This window comes from Heterodontus francisci, unplaced genomic scaffold (genome assembly GCF_036365525.1).
Source record: "Heterodontus francisci isolate sHetFra1 unplaced genomic scaffold, sHetFra1.hap1 HAP1_SCAFFOLD_286, whole genome shotgun sequence".
Lineage (NCBI taxonomy): Eukaryota > Metazoa > Chordata > Chondrichthyes > Heterodontiformes > Heterodontidae > Heterodontus > Heterodontus francisci.
In genome coordinates this window covers 1,579,687-1,599,299 of record NW_027141006.1, presented here as the reverse complement: position 1 = coordinate 1,599,299, position 19,613 = coordinate 1,579,687, and positions in this window count along the sequence as shown.

Sequence of the window (19,613 nt, the reverse complement as noted above, 5' to 3'; positions counted from 1 at the left end):
ATCTGTCAGTCTCTGTTGCTGTGTTTGAGTGTGAGGAGTTGAGGCGGAGTGTTGCGGCGAGGAAGATGGAAAAGAGCGTTGGTGCGATGACACAGACTTAGTTGACCCCAGTTTGCATTGGGATTGGGTCAGTGGTAGGTCCATTGGGAAGGATTACAGCTTGCATGTCATCATGCAGTCGTTGGAGGTCGGTGACGAATTTTTCCGGCAGCCAAATTTGAGGAAGACGTTCCATAATCCTTCCTGGTTGGTAGAGTCGAAGGCCTTTGTCAGGTCAGAGAAGACCAGGTAGAAAGGTTGCTGCTGCTCCCTACATTTTCTTGGCGTTGTCTTGCTGTGAAGATCATGTCCACTGTGTCTCTTGATGGACAGAATCCACATTGTGATTCCAGTGGGAGATCTTCAGGCACGGGGAAGAGACAGTTGAGAAGGACTCTTGTGATGGCCTTCCCTGTAGTGAACAGCTGGGATACCCCTCTGTCATTACCACAGTCGGTCTTGTCACCATTTTTGGTGATGATCACAATGACAGCATCTCAGAGATCCCTGGCGTGCTCTCGTCCTTCCAGCTGAGGGAAATGAGACCATGTATTTGTGTTAAGTCTTCTTCTCTGTCGTATTTTAGATTTTCAGAGGGAATTCCATCTATGCCGGTGGCCTTCATTTTTTTTTTACCTGTTAGATTGCCTTTTCAATTTCTGTTGGGCTGGGATTGTGCTGACGTCATGGTGGGTAACAAGCTGTGGAATGTGGCACTTGCATCAAGGACTGAGTTGCGATTGAGAAGATCTTCAAAGTGCTACTTCCAACGAGTGCTGACTGCCTCTCTGACCTTGATCAGTGTCACTCCATTCTTTACTCTCAGTAGGGTAGGTCCTTGGTAATTTGGGCCATAAATGGTCTTGACGGTGCTGAAGAATCCACACATGTCGTGGCTGTCAGCAAGTTGCTGTATTTCCTGCACTCTTTCAGCCCATCAGCTGTTCTTTAGTTCGTGTAAGCAGATCTACTCTCCCGGACGAGTGGGAAACTATTGAAACTACATTTCCTGAAGCAAGGCCACTCCAACATCTGTCATCGGGCTGCAGTATGATGACAACGCTTGCATATGCGCACACTCAGAGGCCAAGCTTCAAACCCTCATCGATGCATTCATGGAGGCGCATGAAAGAATTGGCTTGAAGCAAAACATCCGGAAAGCTAAGGTCCTCTGCCAGCCTGCTCCCCGACACTGCCCCCGACTATTAAGATCCACGGCGAATCACTGGACAATGTGGATCACTGCTCATACCTTGGGAACCTCCTGTCACCAAGGGCAGATATCGACAATGACACTCAGGATCGCTTCCAGAAGGCCATGTGGCCCATAAATCCTGCTCTGCCATTCAATAAGATCATGCCTGTTCTGATTGAGGCCTTAATTCCACTTTCCTGCCTGTGCCCATTGACCAATGACTCCCTTGTACATCAAAAAATCTGTCTATCACAGCCTTGAATATATTCAATGACCCAGCCTCCACAGTCCTCTGGAGAACAGAATTCCAAAGATGAGCAACCCTCTGACAGAAGAAATTCCTCCTCATCTCTTTCTTGAATGGGAGACCACTTATCTTGAAAATGTGGCCCATAATTCTACATTCCCCCACAAGGAGAAGCATCTTCCCAGCATCTACCTGTCCAGCCCACTGAGAATCTTATAGGTTTCAATAAGATCACCTCTCAATCTTCTAAACTCCAGCGGGTAGAGGCCCAATCTGCTCAACTTTTTCTCACAAGTCAACCCTTCATCCCAGTAATCAGCCTAGTGAACATTCTTTGAACTGATTCCAATACAAGTATATCCCTCCTTAAGTAAGGAGACCAAAGCTGTATGGAGTACTTTAGTTGGGATGCCACTAATGCCCTGTACAGTTACAGCAAAACTTCCCTACTTTTATACTCCATTCCCCTTGCTAAAAATTCCAACATTCCATTTGCATTCCTAATTACTTGCTGTAGCTTCATGCTAACTTTTCTGTAATTCATGTACCTGGTACCCAGATCCCTCAGTACAGCAGCATTCTGCAGTCTGTCTCTATGTAAGTAAAATTCTGTTTTTCTATTCTTCCTGCCAAAGTAGACAATCTCACATTTTCCTATATTATACTCCATCTGCCAAACTTTTGCCCACTGACTTAACCTATCTATATCTCTTTGCAGACACTTTATGTCCTCCTCACAACTTTCTTTCCTACCTATCTTTGTACCACCCATAAATTTGGCAACAGTACACTCAGTGCCTTCATGCAATTATTAATATAGACCATAAATAGTTGAGGCACCAGCACTGATCCCTGTGACATTCCATTAGTTACAGTTTTCCAATCTGAAAATGCCCCATTTGTCCCCACTCTCTGTTTCCTGTGAGTTAGCCAATCTTATATCCATGTGTGTGTAATTTTCAGTTTGTATCGATCAGTGTCTGGTACTCTATGTGAGTTTTGGACTCTTTCTTACTCTCTCACTGCTATTTTTTGTGTGTTAGGTTGCTTTAGATGACTCAGGCTGAAGTACTGTGAGTGAGTGCAGTAATCAACCTATATCTTTCAGCATCTGGCACTGAGCATGTGTTTCAGCATCACTCTCTATCTGTCAGTATCTGGTACTCTGTGTGAGTGTGGGATTCATTATATAATCCTCCGTCCCTGGGACTGATGGCAAGTCTGGATTTATTCTCCATAAAATGTCAGCACAGCAACAGGCCATTGATGTGGTAGGTTTTCAGCAGACAATATATTTGAGGTTTTGCTTAGTATTAAATATCTGTCACTGTGAACACAATAGTGAAAGATAATGTATCCTACAATCTGATACAGGATTGGTGTGCAAGTGTAACTCAGGCTGTACTAATCAATTTGATCAGTGCCATTCAGTCTGAGTGAGTATCTTGGACTTGCATGTAAAATGAGCTCAGTCTGGAATTGTACAGTATCTTCCATCTGACACTATGAGGTTTCAGGACTGGTATGTAACTTATAGCTCAGACTATACTAATCAAATTTGTATTGTATCTGTTAGTTTCACAATCCGGATGAGTTTTAAAGTGGAATCTGAGTTTGGATCTCAGGTTATATGATATTTCAGAATCTCTCAATCTGATTATGAACTTGAGTCTAATGTATATGTCTGGAAACATGATGGGAATTAATACTGATAATAAACTCATAACCTGTGTAAATATTGGGCTGGTATTTAACTTGAATCTCAGAGTACATTATTGAGGTTAATTCTGTAACTTTGAAACAGGAACCACGTGTCAGTTCTCTGTGTGTTTAATTTGTAGCTGAGGTTGCACTATTGTGGGATTGACACACTGATAATTTGATTGTGGGTGAGAAGTTGGACTGGGATTTATGTATCTACCTGTCAGTGGTAATGAGTTGGGGTGACATAGAAACAACGTCTGTCTTTCCTGCTCTATTTGATTGATGGATTGAAAATGTGTCTCTGGAACTATTTCTGCTGTCTGAGACTGTGGAACTGATGACCTGTCTGTGTCTCTGCGCTCTGTGAGTGATAATGTACGTATTGTGTGTGAGAAGGATCTGGTGACACTCTTCCTTGTAACTTGGGTGGAGGAAATAGCCCATTTATTCTGGTTCATTCAATCATTTGCCTGTTTGAACAAAAGTATGTTTGTAACTAAAATACAGGTGAGATCAAAGATATAGAGTTTTAATGAATTTAATCTCTCAAATAATAATCATTATGGATACCCGCAAAAGAACCACCGCAACACAAATATTGTCACTGTTTCACTCCACTACAGTAAGTTTCTTCCCATTCTGTCTCCATCCCCTTGTCCACACACAACCCGAGAATGGCCTCTCCACTCACTCCATGTTCTGAGACCAGTTCCAGATCCACTCCGCCTCTTACAAACAGCCCTCGTCTGCCCCTGAACTTGCCCCGGACTCGATGCTGATCTCTGAGTCTATCTGCGGACATGCTCCCAAAGCGATGTGCTGCTGGAAGGAGGCTGCTGTTTGCTGCCTTGCCCCGGGACCGGGATCTCTCCATTCGTGGCTGTTTTAAACCATCTTCTTCCGCTCACAGGCAGTGCTGGGGGAGGGGAGCGCAGGCGCAGATTTCTGCAGCACTTCAGCCAGAAACGTGGAAAACTTCCGGCACAGAATGAGTCCATTCGGCCCATCGTGTCCGCGCCAGCGGAATGAGAGGGATTTAGCCTGTTCCCACAGTTTGTTGTTATTGGACAGTGAAGTGTGGAAACAGAAACGGACAGTCAGGATGTGGGGAGTTACACAAAGAGAATCTATTATAAGCACCAGGTGAGAAGTGTGAAGGACACATTTTAAACAGCGGCTGTTTGGTTTCATTTGAACGGTTAGACCATGAGAGCGGGATCAGGAAATCTGACCTGTGTAAAAGTCCCTGCTCCGTCGGTCAGTCCCATTCATGGCCCAGTGGATTGTTTCTGGATGTTATTTAATTGTTGTAAAATGGCCAAAGCCCCTGGTATGCAGTCGCTGGGGGCTGCAGGACTGCAGTGGAATCAGACACTGACTCTGTTTGTATTGCTGGGTTTCCTTTGTGATTGTTCACAATGATTATTCATCGAAAAATTGTTTTGGTCTCTCTTGTAACTTCCATCACATCTCTTCCTGAATTATAATAAATACTTTTTCTTTCTACAGGCAATACTTGAGGAAGCTGAATAAATGTAGTGATTCCTCGACACAAGGGGAAGTGCAGCCGGCTCCTCACACACAGTAAGTACAGTATCAGTCACAGAGAGCCGAGACATCAATTCCACAATCACCGACAGCAGAAGTAGTCAGAACACAAAAACACACAAAATAGGAGCAGGAGTAGATCATATGGCCCGTGGAGCCTGCTCCGCCATTCAGTACCATCATGGATGATCATCGGCTTCAATTCCACTTTCCCGCCTGCTCGCCTTATCCCCTGATTCTCTGAGAGATCAAAAATCTGTCTATCGCAGCTTTACATGTATTCAATGATGGAGCATCCACAATACTCTGGAGTAGAAAATTCCAAAGATTCACAACCCTTTGAGTGAAGTAATTTCTCCTCATCTCAGTCCTAAATGATCAGCCCCTTATCGTGGGACTGTGTCCCCATGTTTTAGATTCTCTGACCAGCAGAAACAATCTCAGTGTCTCCCCTATCCAGCCCCTTCGGAATTTTGTATGTTTCAATGAGATCACCTCTCATTCTTCTAAGCTCCAGAGTATAGGCCCAATTTACTCAGCCTCTCATGATAGGACAATCCCCTCATCCCAGGGACTAATTTAGTGAACATTTGCTGCACCGCCTCCAATGCACATATATCCTTTCTTAAGTGTGCAGACCAAAACTTCACACTGTATTCCAGATGTGGTCTCACCGAAATCCTGTACAATTGTAACTCACTTCTTTATTGCTGTATTCTAATCCCCTCGCAATAAAGGCCAACACGCCATTTGCCTTCCTAATTGCTTGTTGTACCTGCATGCTAACTTTCTGTATTCCTTGTACAAGAACACTCAATTCTCTTTGAACACCAACAGTTACAAGTTTCACACCTTTTATCAAATATTCTACTTTTCTATTCTTATGACCAAAGTGAAGAACTTCACACTTCCCTACATTATACTCCATCTTCTTGCCCACTCACTGAACTTGTCTATATCTCTTTGCAGCCTCTCTATGTCCTCCCACAGCTTCCCTTTCCACCTACCTTTGTATCATCAGCAAACCTAGATACATTACTCTCTGTCTCTTCATCTAAGTCATTAATTTAGATTGTAAATAGCTGAGACCCCAGCACTTATCCTTGCGACACTCCATTATTCACTGCCTGCCAATCTGTTTCTACCCACTCTTTGCTTCCTGTCCGTGAACCAATCCTCTATCCATGCTAATATATTACCCACAATTCCATGAGTCCCTTATCTTCTCTATTAACCTTTTATGTAGCACCTTATTGAATGCCTTTTGGAAATCCAGGAATATGACTAGTTTCCCTTTACCCTGCTCGTTACATCCTCAAAAAACTCTCATAAATTTGTCAAACAAGATTTCCCTTCAGGAAAATCATGTTGACTTGTTTGAATGCTTTTCTCAATGCATTGTTCAGACTTCCTGCATTTTCCCAAGGACTGATATTAGGCTAACTGGCCTGTAGTTCACAGTTTTCTCTCTCCCTCCTTTCCTGAAAGGCAGTGTAACATTTGCCAACTTCCAATCTGATGGAAATTTTCTGACCCCCTCCCACACCCACTGCAATATTACAGGGAACGGGGGTGGGGAGAAACAGCCTGTCTGCCCCAGGCAAATCAAGGCCCTTAATTGGCCAATTAACAGCCACTTATGGGCCTCCTCTCTCTGCTGCAGGTATTTTATCCTCGGTTGGGTTGGGGGCGGGGAGGCAGTGTGGCAAAGGCACCAAGAACCCTGCCTGATAAAACCAGGCATCTTTCTTGCGGGCTGCGGGGGGTCCTCCTGATTAGGCACCCTGTTCCCCATGGAGGGCCACCCTCAAAGCTCCAACCGCTCCCATTGGGCACCCCCGGACCCTGTACCTGACCCCCCATTGCCTCAGACTTAAAGGCAACATTATATATTCTATCAGAACAGACTGAATGACAAATAACATAGCACTCCACAAAACTATAGTGTTCGAGTGAAAGATATTGTCTCAGTTATTTATTGCAGCCTGAGCTACACATTATATGCCAATCTAAAATCACATACAGTTTCAGACTGAGATACAGTATTTATTCCATAAATGCAAAATGAGCTATATGTTCCACTGGAGTTCATACTATTGAACAAGCCTGGGCTGTTTTCTCTAAGTGGTCACCTAATAGAAGCATTGAATAATATGAAGGGTTTCGTTAGGGTAGAGGTAGAGATGTTTCCCACTTGTGGTGGAGTCCAAAGCTGTCGATATGAAATAGTCAGTAATAAATTAAATAAATAACTCAGGGGAATCTTCTTTACCCTGCTTTGACAGCACTTGAGCTGCTGAGCATTGTTACATTTAACATCAAGCTAAATGATTAAATGAGGCAGAAACAATTTGAGAGATTTGCTGATAGGATTAGATGAAGTAGGGTTGGAGTAACCTCATTGGAACTACCAGCACTTGGGCAGAAAAGCCTGTCTCTGTGCTGTAAATACTATGTAATTTTGTGTAGAGTGAATCCAGAATGACAAACTAACCCAGAGATTAATGGCTACTGAATGCATCCCACACACAGGCAGTACCAGAGACTGAAAGATACTGTACAAAACCCACACTCACAGGCAGTACCAGAGACTGACATGCTGAACAAAACTCACACTCACAGGAAGTACCAGAGACTGACAGATACTGAACAAAACCCACACTCACAGGCAGTACCAGAGACTGACAGATACTGAACATAACCGCCACTCACAGGCAGTACCAGAGACTGACAGATACTGAACAAAACCCACACTCACAGGCAGTACCAGAGACTGACAGATACTGAACAAAACCCTCACTCACAGGAAGTACCAGAGATTGACAGATACTGAACAAAACCCGCACACACAGGCAGTACCAGAGACTGATAGATACTGAACATAACCTACACTCACAGGCAGTGCCAGAGACTGACAGACATTGAACATAACCTACACTCACAGGCAGTACCAGAGACTGACAGATACTGAACAAAACCCACACTCACAGGCAGTACCAGAGACTGACAGATACTGAACAAAACCCACACTCACAGGCAGTACCAGAGACTGACAGATACTGAACAAAACCCACACACAGGCAGTACCAGAGACTGACAGATACTGAACATAACCTACACTCACAGGCAGTGCCAGAGACTGACAGACATTGAACATAACCTACACTCACAGGCAGTACCAGAGACTGACAGATACTGAACAAAACCCACACTCACAGGCAGTACCAGAGACTGACAGATACTGAACAAAACCCACACTCACAGGAAGTACCAGAGACTGACAGATACTGAACAAGACCCACACTCACAGGCAGTACCAGAGACTGACAGATACTGAACATAACCGCCACTCACAGGCAGTGCCAGAGACTGACAGACATTGAACATAACCTACACTCACAGGCAGTACCAGAGACTGACAGATACTGAACAAAACCCACACTCACAGGAAGTACCAGAGACTGACAGATACTGAACAAAACCCACACTCACAGGCAGTACCAGAGACTGACAGATACTGAACATAACCTACACTCACAGGCAGTGCCAGAGACTGACAGACATTGAACATAACCTACACTCACAGGCAGTACCAGAAACTGAAAATATTGAACAAAAAGTACACACGCTGACAGTACCTGAGACTGACGGATACTGAACAAAACACACACTCACAGGCAGTACCAGAGACTGACAGATGTTATGTCCATCCCAAATTCACAACAGAAAAAATAACTGAGAGATCCAACAGAAATCCAACACTTACATATAATACCAGTGACTTAAAGGTACAGAATTAATCGCACTCTCAAATATAGTGCATGTGACTGGGATACAGAATGAGTCTATACTGACACATAATACCAGGGAATGACAGATACAGAATGAATCACACAGTCACATACAGCAACAGGGACATTTTGGCACAGCATGAATCTGACAGTCGTGTACAGAAACAGAGGCTGACAGATATCAAATGAAACCCACACACACATACAGTGACACTGAGAGCTATAACATATATGCCACATTCATATATAGTACCAGAGATTGACAGATACAGAATGAATTCCACACACACAAACAGTTCCAGAGCCTTATACATTCAGAGTGAATATGACACTTTGTACCAGAGACTGACCAATGCAGCATGAATCCCACACTCCCACTCAGTAATAGAGACTGACAGATAGCCACAAATAAAGAATGATTCTCATTCTCATGTACAGGACAACAGACTGATTTGCCACAATGGTGTCTCTAATCTTTGGGCAAACTCAGTGTAATAACAACTCATCTCCATTCCCAGTATTTCTAAATCCCACCTGTCCTCCATAATCTGAACAATTATTGCATGTCGTGTTGACTGTCTGACCTGTAAACTGCACTGTATCACAGATTGCTGACATTTGCTAGCTGAAAGTGAGAACTGCAAAATAGAAGCAGAAATTGGCACAGCCTGTCAGGGTTAATAAACAGGTAATGTGAGGTAATAAACTTTGTAATAAACTCATATTGCTTCACATTTTTATACTGAAAATAAAAGTAATCAATTCTTAATAAAAATGTTTACTATATTGATCTGATATTTGTAAATGTGCCCTGTTATATATTACACTACATTGAGCAGTATTTCTGTCTGATTTTTCAGGATACTATTTGCATTACTTCAAATAAAGAAAACATAACTACACAAAGAACTGAGCACAATGCTGAAAGTTTCACAGCAAACAGTCAAAAGGGAAAGAGATAACATATAGAAAGAAAAAAAGCTAAAATACTGAAAACACTCAGCCAGTCCGGAAACAACTGTGGAGAAGAGAAGCTCGGGTGAATGGTCCAGTTCTGTGACCCTTCTATAGACCTGAAACATTGCTCCTCCCTTCCTCTCTCCACAGATACTGCTGGAACTGCTGAGTGTTTCCAGAATCTTCTGTTATTCAGATTTCTAGCGGCTGCAGTATTTCTCTTTTTGAAGAATAAAACAATCCCTGGGAGGGAATGAAAGTTTACATAAGAAATAAGAGCAGGAGTGGCCACTCTGCCCATCGAAGTAGTTCCACCATTCAATAATGTAACAGCTGTTCTCCTACCTCAACTCCATCTTACCACACTGGCACAGCCCCCTTGATTCCCTTAATATCCAAAAACCTATCGATTTCTCTTGAATATACACAATGATTGAGCATCCAGAGCTCTCTGGGATAGAGAATTCCAAAGATTCATAACCCTTTGACTGAAAAGAAAATCTCCTCTTCTCAATCAAATATGACCAAGCCCTTTATACTGAGACTGTAACCCTTCATTCTAGATTGCCCAGCTAGAGGAAACATCCTCCCAGCATTTACCATGTCAAGCCACTGAGCATTTTATCTGCCAGTGAGATTGCCTCTCACTCTACTGAGTTCTGGGGAATAGAGGCCTAGTCTATTCAATCTCTTCACATAGGACAATCCCCTCATCCTAGGAAGCAGCCTAGTGGCACGTCTCTGTGCTCCCTCTAAGGAAAGGATATCCTTCCTTAGATAAGGGGACCAAAACTGCACAGCACTCCAAGTGTGATCTCACGCTGTATAATTGCAATAAATACTCATACTCGAATCTCATTGCAAAAAAGACAAACATATCATTTGCTTTCCTAATTGGTTGAGTACCTGCACGTTAACTTTCTGTGATTCCTGGACAAGGACAATCGGGTCCCTCTGAATGTAAACATTTCCCATTCTCTCACTAATTTCAAAAATGTTCTGTATTGCTGTTTTAGATTAGAGATACAGCACTGAAACAGGCCCTTCGGCCCACCGAGTCTGTGCCGAACATCAACCACCCATTTATACTAATCCTACACTAATCCCATATTCCGACCAAACATCCCCACCTGTCCCTATATTTCCCTACCACCTGCCTATGCTACTGACAATTTATAATGGCCAATTTACCAATCAACCTGCAAGTCTTTTGGCTTGTGGGAGGAAACCGGAGCACCCGGAGAAAACCCACGCAGACACAGGGAGAACTTGCAAACTCCACACAGGCAGTACTCGGAATCGAACCCGGGTCCTTGTCGCTGTGAGGCTGCGGTGCTAACCACTGCGCCGCCCTGCCAAAGTGTGTAACTGTATACTTCTCCCCATTATATTCCATCTCTCACATTCTTGCCCACATACTTAGTCTGTCTAAATCCCTTTTTTCCCCCTTTGCATCCTCCTCACAGTTTACATTGCCACCTCACTTTATATCATCGGCAAACATGGATACCATGACATTCGGTCACCTCATCTTAGTCATTGATCCAGAATGTAAATAACTGAGTCCCGAGCACCAATCCTTGCAGTATCCAACAACTTACAGCTTTCCTGCCGAAAATGACTCGGTTACTCCTACTCTCTGTTTTTTGTCTGTTAACTACTACTCAATCTATACTAATATATTATCCCCAAATTGCATGGGACCTACATTGGTGTAATAACCACTTGTTTGATAACTTATTGAATGCTTTTTGAAAATCCAAACAGACTACATCCACTGGTTCCCCTTATCTACCCTGGCAGTTACAACATCAACATATTCTAATAATTTATCATTGACAATTTCCTTTTAATAAATCCATGTTGACTCTGACCAACCATATTCTGATATTCCACATCACCATTTACCATGTCTGTAATAATAGATTATAGCATATTCCCCATTGCTGATGTCAGGCAAACTGGCCTCTAGTTCTTTGCTTTCTCTCTCGTTCCTTTCTTGAATAGTGCGGATATGTTTGTTACCCTCCAATTCACAGCTTCCAGAATCCAGGAATTGTTTCTTATAAGGAACGGGAATAGCTGTGGGAAAATGAATCTGAGTAATTCTATTCTGAGTCCACTGTATGATTCAGGTCAAATAATAATTATCAATAAAACGGAGTAAAATCAGAGTTCAATTGAACTTTAATTTGAAGGAAATCAGCGTTGGAAATATGTTTATTCAAATTATACACTTCTTGCTTTGGGAAACAAAATTCCTTCGAGACAGCACCCAACTCAGTTCCTATCTTTCAGTTTCTCATCTGAGGAATTTAAGGAATGCCAAACTGTAATGGCTGGGAATCAAACCCGGGCACAGCTGCTTGGAAGGTCATTGACCTGAAACATTAACTCTGTTCTCTCTCCACAGATGCTGCCTGACCTGCTGAGTATTTCCAGCATTTTCTGTTTTTATTCCAGCTGTTTGGAAGGCAGCTATGCTCATTGCTCTAACAGCATCGCTCACATGGAGCAATACATTGAGTCTTTCTGTGGAGTTTGGGACTGGGCCGCTGTCTTTTGGTCTCTGATGCTATAATCACAGCCCAGTATAATACTCAGCTCAGTTCCAGGTGTTTAAAACTGGTGAACTGAAAGGCGACATGATGTGTCAGGATGTTTCTGAACAGCAATAATCACAATTTTACAACACAGAAAGAGTTCATTTGAACAATTGTGCTGCTCTTTGAACGATCTATCCAATCAGTCCCACCTCCCTGTCATTTTCACATTGCCCTGTAATTTCCCCATCAAATAATGATCCAATTCCCTCAGGAAAGTTATTATTGAATCTGTTTTCACCTCCCTTTTCAAGCAGTACATTTCTGATCATCAGAACGCGTGTTAAAATATCACCTCATCTTCCCCTGATTCTTTTAACAATTCTGAGTCCATTGGTTACAGACCCTTCTGCCAGTGGGAACAGTTCCTCTTCAACCCATTAGAATGTAGAACACAACTATTAAATATTACATTAACATCTCTGCACCAAGAAGAACGACCCAAGATTTGCTACAAAAACAAGAAAAGCTGGAATCACTCAGCAGGTCTGGCAGCATCTGTGGAAAGAGAAGCAGAGTTAACGTTTCGGGTCAGTGACCCTTCTTCGGAACTGACAAATATTAGAAAAGTCACAGATTATAAGCAAGTGAGGTGGGGGTGGGGTAAGAGATAACAAAGGAGAAGGTGCAGATTAGACCAGGCCACATAGCTGACCAAAAGGTCACGGAGCAAAGGCAAACAATATGTTAATGGTGTGTTGAAAGACAAAGCATTAGTACAGATTAGGTGTGAATACACTGAATATTGAACAGCAGCAAGTGCAAACCTGAAAAAAAAACCTGAAAAAAACAGTGGGTAAGCAAACTGAACAAACTAAGTTGAAATGAAATAAATGCAAAAAAAGACAGTAAAAAATGTAAAAAAGAATGTACAAAAAAGGAAGAAAAAATAACTAAAAATGATAGTAAAATGGGGGGCTGTCATGCTCTGAAATTATTGAACTCAATGTTCAGTCCGGCAGGCTGTAGTGTGCCTAATCGGTAGATGAGATGCTGTTCCTCGAGCTTGTGTTGATGTTCACTGGAACACTGCAGCAATCCCAGGACAGAGATGTGAGCATGAGGGCAGGGGGGAGTGTTGAAATGGCAAGCAACCGGAAGCTCAGAGTCCTGCTTGCGGACTGAGCGGAGATGTTCCGCAAAGCGGTCACCCAGTCTGCGCTTGGTCTCTCCAATGTAGCGGAGACCACACAGTGAGCATCGAATACAGTATACTACATTGAAAGAAGTACAAGTAAATCGCTGCTTCACCTGAAAGGAGTGTTTGGGGCCTGGGATAGTGAGGAGAGAGGAGGTAAATGGGCAGGTATTACACCTCCTGCGATTGCAGGGGAAGGTGCCCTGGGACGGGGACGAGGTGGTGGGGGTAATGGAGGAGTGGACCAGGGTGTCGCGGAGGGAACGATCCCTTCGGAATGCTGACAGGGGAAGGGAGGGGAAGATGCGACTGGTAGTGGCATCACGCTGGAGGTGGCGAAAATGGCGGAGGGTGATCCTTTGGATATGGAGGCTGGTGGGATGAAAAGTGAGGACAAGGGGAACCCTGTCACGGTTCTGGGAGGGAGGGGAAGGGGTGAGGGTAGAGGTGCGGGGAATGGGTCGGACACGGTTGAGGGCCCTGTCAACCACAGTGGGGGGAAATCCTCGGTTGAGGAAAAAGGAGGTCATATCAGAAGCACCGTCATGGAAGGTAGCATCATCAGAGCAGATGCGTCGGAGACGGAGAAACTGGGAGAATGGAATGGAGTCCTTACAGGAGGTAGGGTGTGAAGAAGTGTAGTCGAGGTAGCTTTGCCATCCTTTCACGCGTCTCTAGTGCCATTCTAGTCAATCTCCTCTGCACTCTCTCTCAGGCCTTGATATCCCTGCTAAAATGTGGAACCTAGAATTAGACACAATGCTCCAGCTGAGGCCGATAACCAGTGAGATTTATAAAGGTTCAGCATAAACTCCTTGTTTGTGACCCGTATTCCTATTTCTGGTTTCTAACCCAGTGTCGGCTCTGAGCTGTTGAAACTGCCTGAATAAATATTTCCGCTCAACTTAGAGGCCGGAATGTGAGAAGCTGCTGAGAATAAGAGACCCTCGCAGCCAGGCGTCATTTCCCGGTGGATTTTTCAATAGAAACTGGGGCTGGAGAGAGTCTTTGGGAAATGTAATTCCTGAATGCAGTGAGAGAGTTTGTGATTGGTTGCAGATATAAAACTATTGTGACATCACTGCCAATCACCCAATCACAATCTTTACTTTCTCCCATCCCTCATTAGCATAGAGCTGTGGGATTGTCTATTTAATCCGCACTCGGAAGGGGTTTGGTTTATTTCTGTATCTGAAACTGAAAATGGTAAGGTCCCCCCACCAAGCTGAACTGAGGGGCTGGACCCCTGGGAAACCCCTCGAACTGTATCAGGAAAATTTTCATTTGCTGTAAATGTTAAAATGTAATTGGCATGACAAATGTGAAATGGAAGGGTTGTGAAGCAACCCATGATTGTATTGAAGGAAACTGATCTCCCTTGCAATGTTTGTATTTTTTGGTGCTGTTTGAAACTGTTTGGCAATGTATTTTTAACATATTTTTATCAATAAAGTATATTTTGGAAATAAAAAAAAGAGAAGAAAGCAGCTCCTAAGAAAGGCGCCAAGAAAACCTTAAATAAACCGTCAACAAAGGGCGGCAAGAAGCGGAGGAAGGAGAGTTACTCCGTCTACATCTACAAAGTGATGAAGCAGGTTCATCCCGACACCGGCATCTCCTCCAAGGCCATGAGCATCATGAACTCGTTTGTGAACGATGTTTTCGAGCGCATCGCGGGTGAGGCTTCCCGCCTGGCCCATTACAACAACCATCAGCTCCGGGTGATCCAGACCGCCGTGCGCCTGCTGCTGCCCGGGGCGCTGGCCAAGCACGCCGTGTCGGAAGGGACAAAGGCGGTGACCAAGTACACCAGCTCCAAGTAAAACTGCACAATGGACTGAAAAACATCCCAAACACAACGGCTCTTTTAAGAGCCACCAACAATCTCTGAAAAAGCTGCATCCGACATCTCTATGAAATCACTTTAAGACAATGTATAATATAATATCGATCCCACTGCTGTGTTTGTATCTCCTGTTATTAACCAAACACGAACCCATAATCTGAGCACCCGCCTTCACTTTTTTTGCTTAAAGCTGCTCTTATTCTGTTTTTTCACAGCCCCTGAATGACCGCATTAACAGCTGATTTCAGCGGCAAGGATTAGACCTTAATCCCTTCACTGATTAATCATTTTATTAACAGCAACTCTCCGCAGTGTAACAGCCTGGGATGGGATTATTACAGAGCAAGTTAAGGGCCGTTTGAGGACTTGATCCGGCTTCCTCTTTTCAGAGAAGGACACTGGGCTCTGATTGAAAACTAAACTGACTATTTCACTTCAGGCCAATGCAGGCCCCACCCGGGACAGTTTGAAAGCGATTGTCGAATGAGTCACAATTTAAATAACATTTTACAAGTTGAATAAAACAAAATCAAGAGATGGGACTTTAAATCTTTGACTAAGGATGACATTTATTTTAATCCGCTCCTTTCCGACAATGAAATTGGCGGGCTTTTTGAAATTGACAAATTCTCTGCTTCTGATGTCGTGGCGGGTAAATCCCGCCCTCTTGTGTTGGTCAGTGACCTGATTGGTGAAGAAAATAGGCAAATAGAATTAAGTACCTATCATTGAGGAGAGTTCTCAGTCTTTAAGTAAAGTAAATGCTGCGGAAATTATCCATTTGTGAAAGTATTTGTGAGATTGTGGAAATGTCTGGAGGAAAGACCGGCGGGAAAGCTCGGGCCAAAGCCAAGTCTTGCTCCTCCCGGGCTGGACTGCAGTTCCCGGTGGGCCGTGTTCACAGGCTCCTGAGAAAGGGCAACTATGCTGAGCATGTGGGTGCTGGAGCCCGGGTCGATCTGGCTGCTGTGCTCGAGTATCTGACCGCTGAAATCCTCGAGCTGGCCGGTTACGCGGCCCGGGACAACAAGAAGACCCGCATCATCCCCAGACACCTGCATCTGGCCGTCCGCAACGAGGAGGAGCTCAAGAAGCTGCTGGGAGGGGTGACCATCGCTCAGGGCGGGGTGCTACCCAAGAAAACCAGCGCTCAAAGCTCCCAGAAAATGTAAAGCAGACAAAATGTCATCTAATAAACCAAAGACTCTTTTCAGAGCCACCCACAGTCTCTGAAAGGGCTGATTACTGTCTGATTCAAGCATGTCAGTAACAGAACAGAATAGGAACTATTTAAAATGTTTATGAGCAACTATTTCAGTGGCTTCTCACTGTCCCCCTGATCCCTGTGTGAAGGGGAATTACCAATAGTCTAATTTATTCCTTTCCACACCGAGTTTGAGTTATTGGTCCCTTAAGGATTGCTGAATGGAGTCTTCCACCGCCGGTTACAGATAAGAAGTGGGGGAAAAAATGACAGGTTAAAGCTGTGCGTAAAATAGCGCCAGGAATTTGTGGCGATAATAGCGGAATAAAGAAAGGTTTTTAAAGGATGGTGGAAAATATTTTACGAACAATTTTGAATAGATTTTCCAGTAATTCGCTTTTTGCCGACACTGAAATTGGCGCCTTTTTCGAATTCAAACGTTCTGCCAATTTCGACAATTTAAGCCAATGATTTGCTGCATTTTCCCCAATTCGAGGCTCTGCGATTGGTTAAGAAATGCGAATGGGAAGAGGGTGACCAATCAGAAGTGAGCGCGGGCTCAAGCTGTGGGAATTCCAGGTCCCTGAATGATTGAGCTGAAACTGATCAGTTTCACAAACCCTGTCAGTTTCAGTGCAGGAAACACCGTCTCGGGGGAAATAACATCACAAGTGGGTCTGGTTCCAGTGACCGATTCAACGGCTGCTGCAAAATTCCCGGATTCCCTCATTGCAGCGAAATCATTTTGAAATTCTATGAAAACAATGAGTGATTCTGGAGGAGTGATGTGGCTTTTCACTGAGGGCATGTGTGGACTGGGGAAATAACTAACTGTGGAGGCTCGGGCACTGTTTACACAGCCCGTTTAGAAAATCAAATCCACTGCACATCCTTGCTGCAACTGAAATGTCAATTTCGGGGATTCCAGTTTTCTACCCGAACACAGCACAGATTTATTCCAGTCAGTTCTGAACAGCCTATCCCATCGGGATTTTCGTTTGTCTCTTTTACCTTGTTCACCTTCATTGCTTTCTATTTCCCTCCTGGTGTTTGATAAGGTATCTACCAAAACTCGTTTTCACAGCCACATCTTCTTCCTCAGTGATTGCCTGTGCTCCGTGACCTTTTGGTCAGCGATGTGGCCTGGTCCAATCTGCACCTTCTCCTTTGTTATCTCGAGCCCAACCCCCACCTCACTTGTTTATAATCTGTGACTTTTCTAATATTTGTCAGTTCCGAAGAAGGGTCACTGACCCGAAACGTAAACTCTGCTTCTCTTTCCACAGATGCTGCCAGACCTGCTTAGTGAATCCAGCATTTCTTGTTTTTGTTTCAGATTTCCAGCATCCGCAGGATTTTGCTTTTATATTAGCCTATCCCATCTCCCGTGTCCAGCTCACTGCTCTCTCTGTGAGACGGTGGGTGGCTCTTCGAAGAGTGTGTGTTTGCTGGAAAGGGTTCGAGTTGTGCGGCCCTGCCGTTTCAGAGCGTACACCGCATCCATGGCAGTGACCGTCTTGCGCTTGGCGTGCTCAGTGTAGGTGACCGCATCCCTGATCACATTCTCCAGGAAAACCTTCAACACCCCGCGAGTCTCCTCATAGATCAAACCCGAGATCCGCTTGACCCCGTCACGGCGAGCCAGGCGGCGGATTGCTGGGTTGGTGATGCCCTGGATATTGTCAGGAAGCACTTTGCGGTGCCGCTTTGCTCCGCCTTTGCCCAGTCCTTTCCCTCCTTTACCTCTGCCAGACTTTCTTTTATTAACTTCCAAAATATACTTTATTCATAAAAATCTGTAAAAAAAAAATACATTACAAAACAGTTCCAAAAAGCACCAAGTCAAACAATACAAAGAGTGGAAAGGAGATCAGTTTCCTTCAATCCAGGAGTGAGTTGCCTCACAACCCTTCCATTTCATTTCTCATGCCATGTACATTTGACAGCAAACAAATAATTTCTGGCTACAGTTCGAGGGATTTCCCATGGATCCAGCCCCTCAGTTCACTATGGTGGGGGGACCTTACACTGTGGTCTTTCCCCATTGATCCTTTGCTGCAGCTGCCCCAAGCTTTAGTGCGTCCCTCAGCACGTAGTCCTGGACCTTGGAATGTGCCAGTCTGCAACATTCGGTGGTGGACAACTCTTTGCGCTGGAAGACCAGCAAGTTTCGGGCAGAGCAAAGAGCGTCTTTCAACGAATTGATAGTCTTCCAGCAGCAGTTGATGTTTATCTCGGTGTGCGTCCCTGGGAACAGCCCGTAGAGCACAGACTCCTGTGCTACAGAGCTGCTTGGGATGAACCTCGACAAAAACCATTGCATCTCTTTCCACACCTGCTTTGCAAAGACACATTCCAGAAAGAGGTGGGCAACCGTCTCTTCCCCACCACAGCCACCTCGAGGGCATTGTGCAGAGGGGGTGAGACTTCGGGCATGCAGGAAGGATCTGACGAGGAGGACTCTTCTCACCATCAGCCAACCTACATCTTGGTGCTTGTTTGAAAGTTATGGTGATGGGGCATTCCGCCAAATGACTTTGGAAGTCTGCTCGGGGAACCATCCGACAGGATCCACCATCTTCTTTTCCCGTAGGGCCTGGAGAACATTCCGTGCAGACCAGTGCCTCATGGATTGTTGGTCAAAGGTGTTTTTCCACAGAAACTTTTCCATGAAGGATAGGTGTTACAGCACAGTCCAACTGGATGGAGTGTTCCACGCAATATGACCAGGCCCATCCTTCGCAACACCGGGGACAGATAGAACCTCAGCATGGAGTGACACTTGGAGTTTGCGTACTGGAGGTCTACACACAGCTTGATACAGCCACACACAAAGGTAGCCATCAGGATGAGGGCGATGTTGGGTACATTTTTCCCGCCTTTCTCCAGAGGATTGAACATCGTGTTCCTCGGGACCTGGTCCATTTTGGATCCCCAGATGAAGCGGAAAATGGCTCAGATGATCACGACAGTGCAGGAGTGCAGTATGGGCCAGACCTGCACCACGTACAGTAACCTGACACAATGGAGAGAGATCGCTGCTCCCACATGTTCAGCTTATGTTGTACCCTGGCTACTCGTTCCTCCCAGGTTTTGGTGCACGCCCCGGCCCTTCCGACCCATACCCCAGCACCTTCAGGTCGGCTGCCCTAATGGTGAAGGGGACAAAGGATCGGTCAGCTGAGTTCCCACAGAACATGGCCTCGCTCTTGCTGTGTTTAACATTGGCTCCCGATGCCAGTTCAAGCTGGTCACAGATGCTCATCAGTCTGCGCACAGGCAGCGGGTTCAAGCAGAAAACGGCGACGTCATTCATGCACAGGGAGGTTTTAACCTGAGTG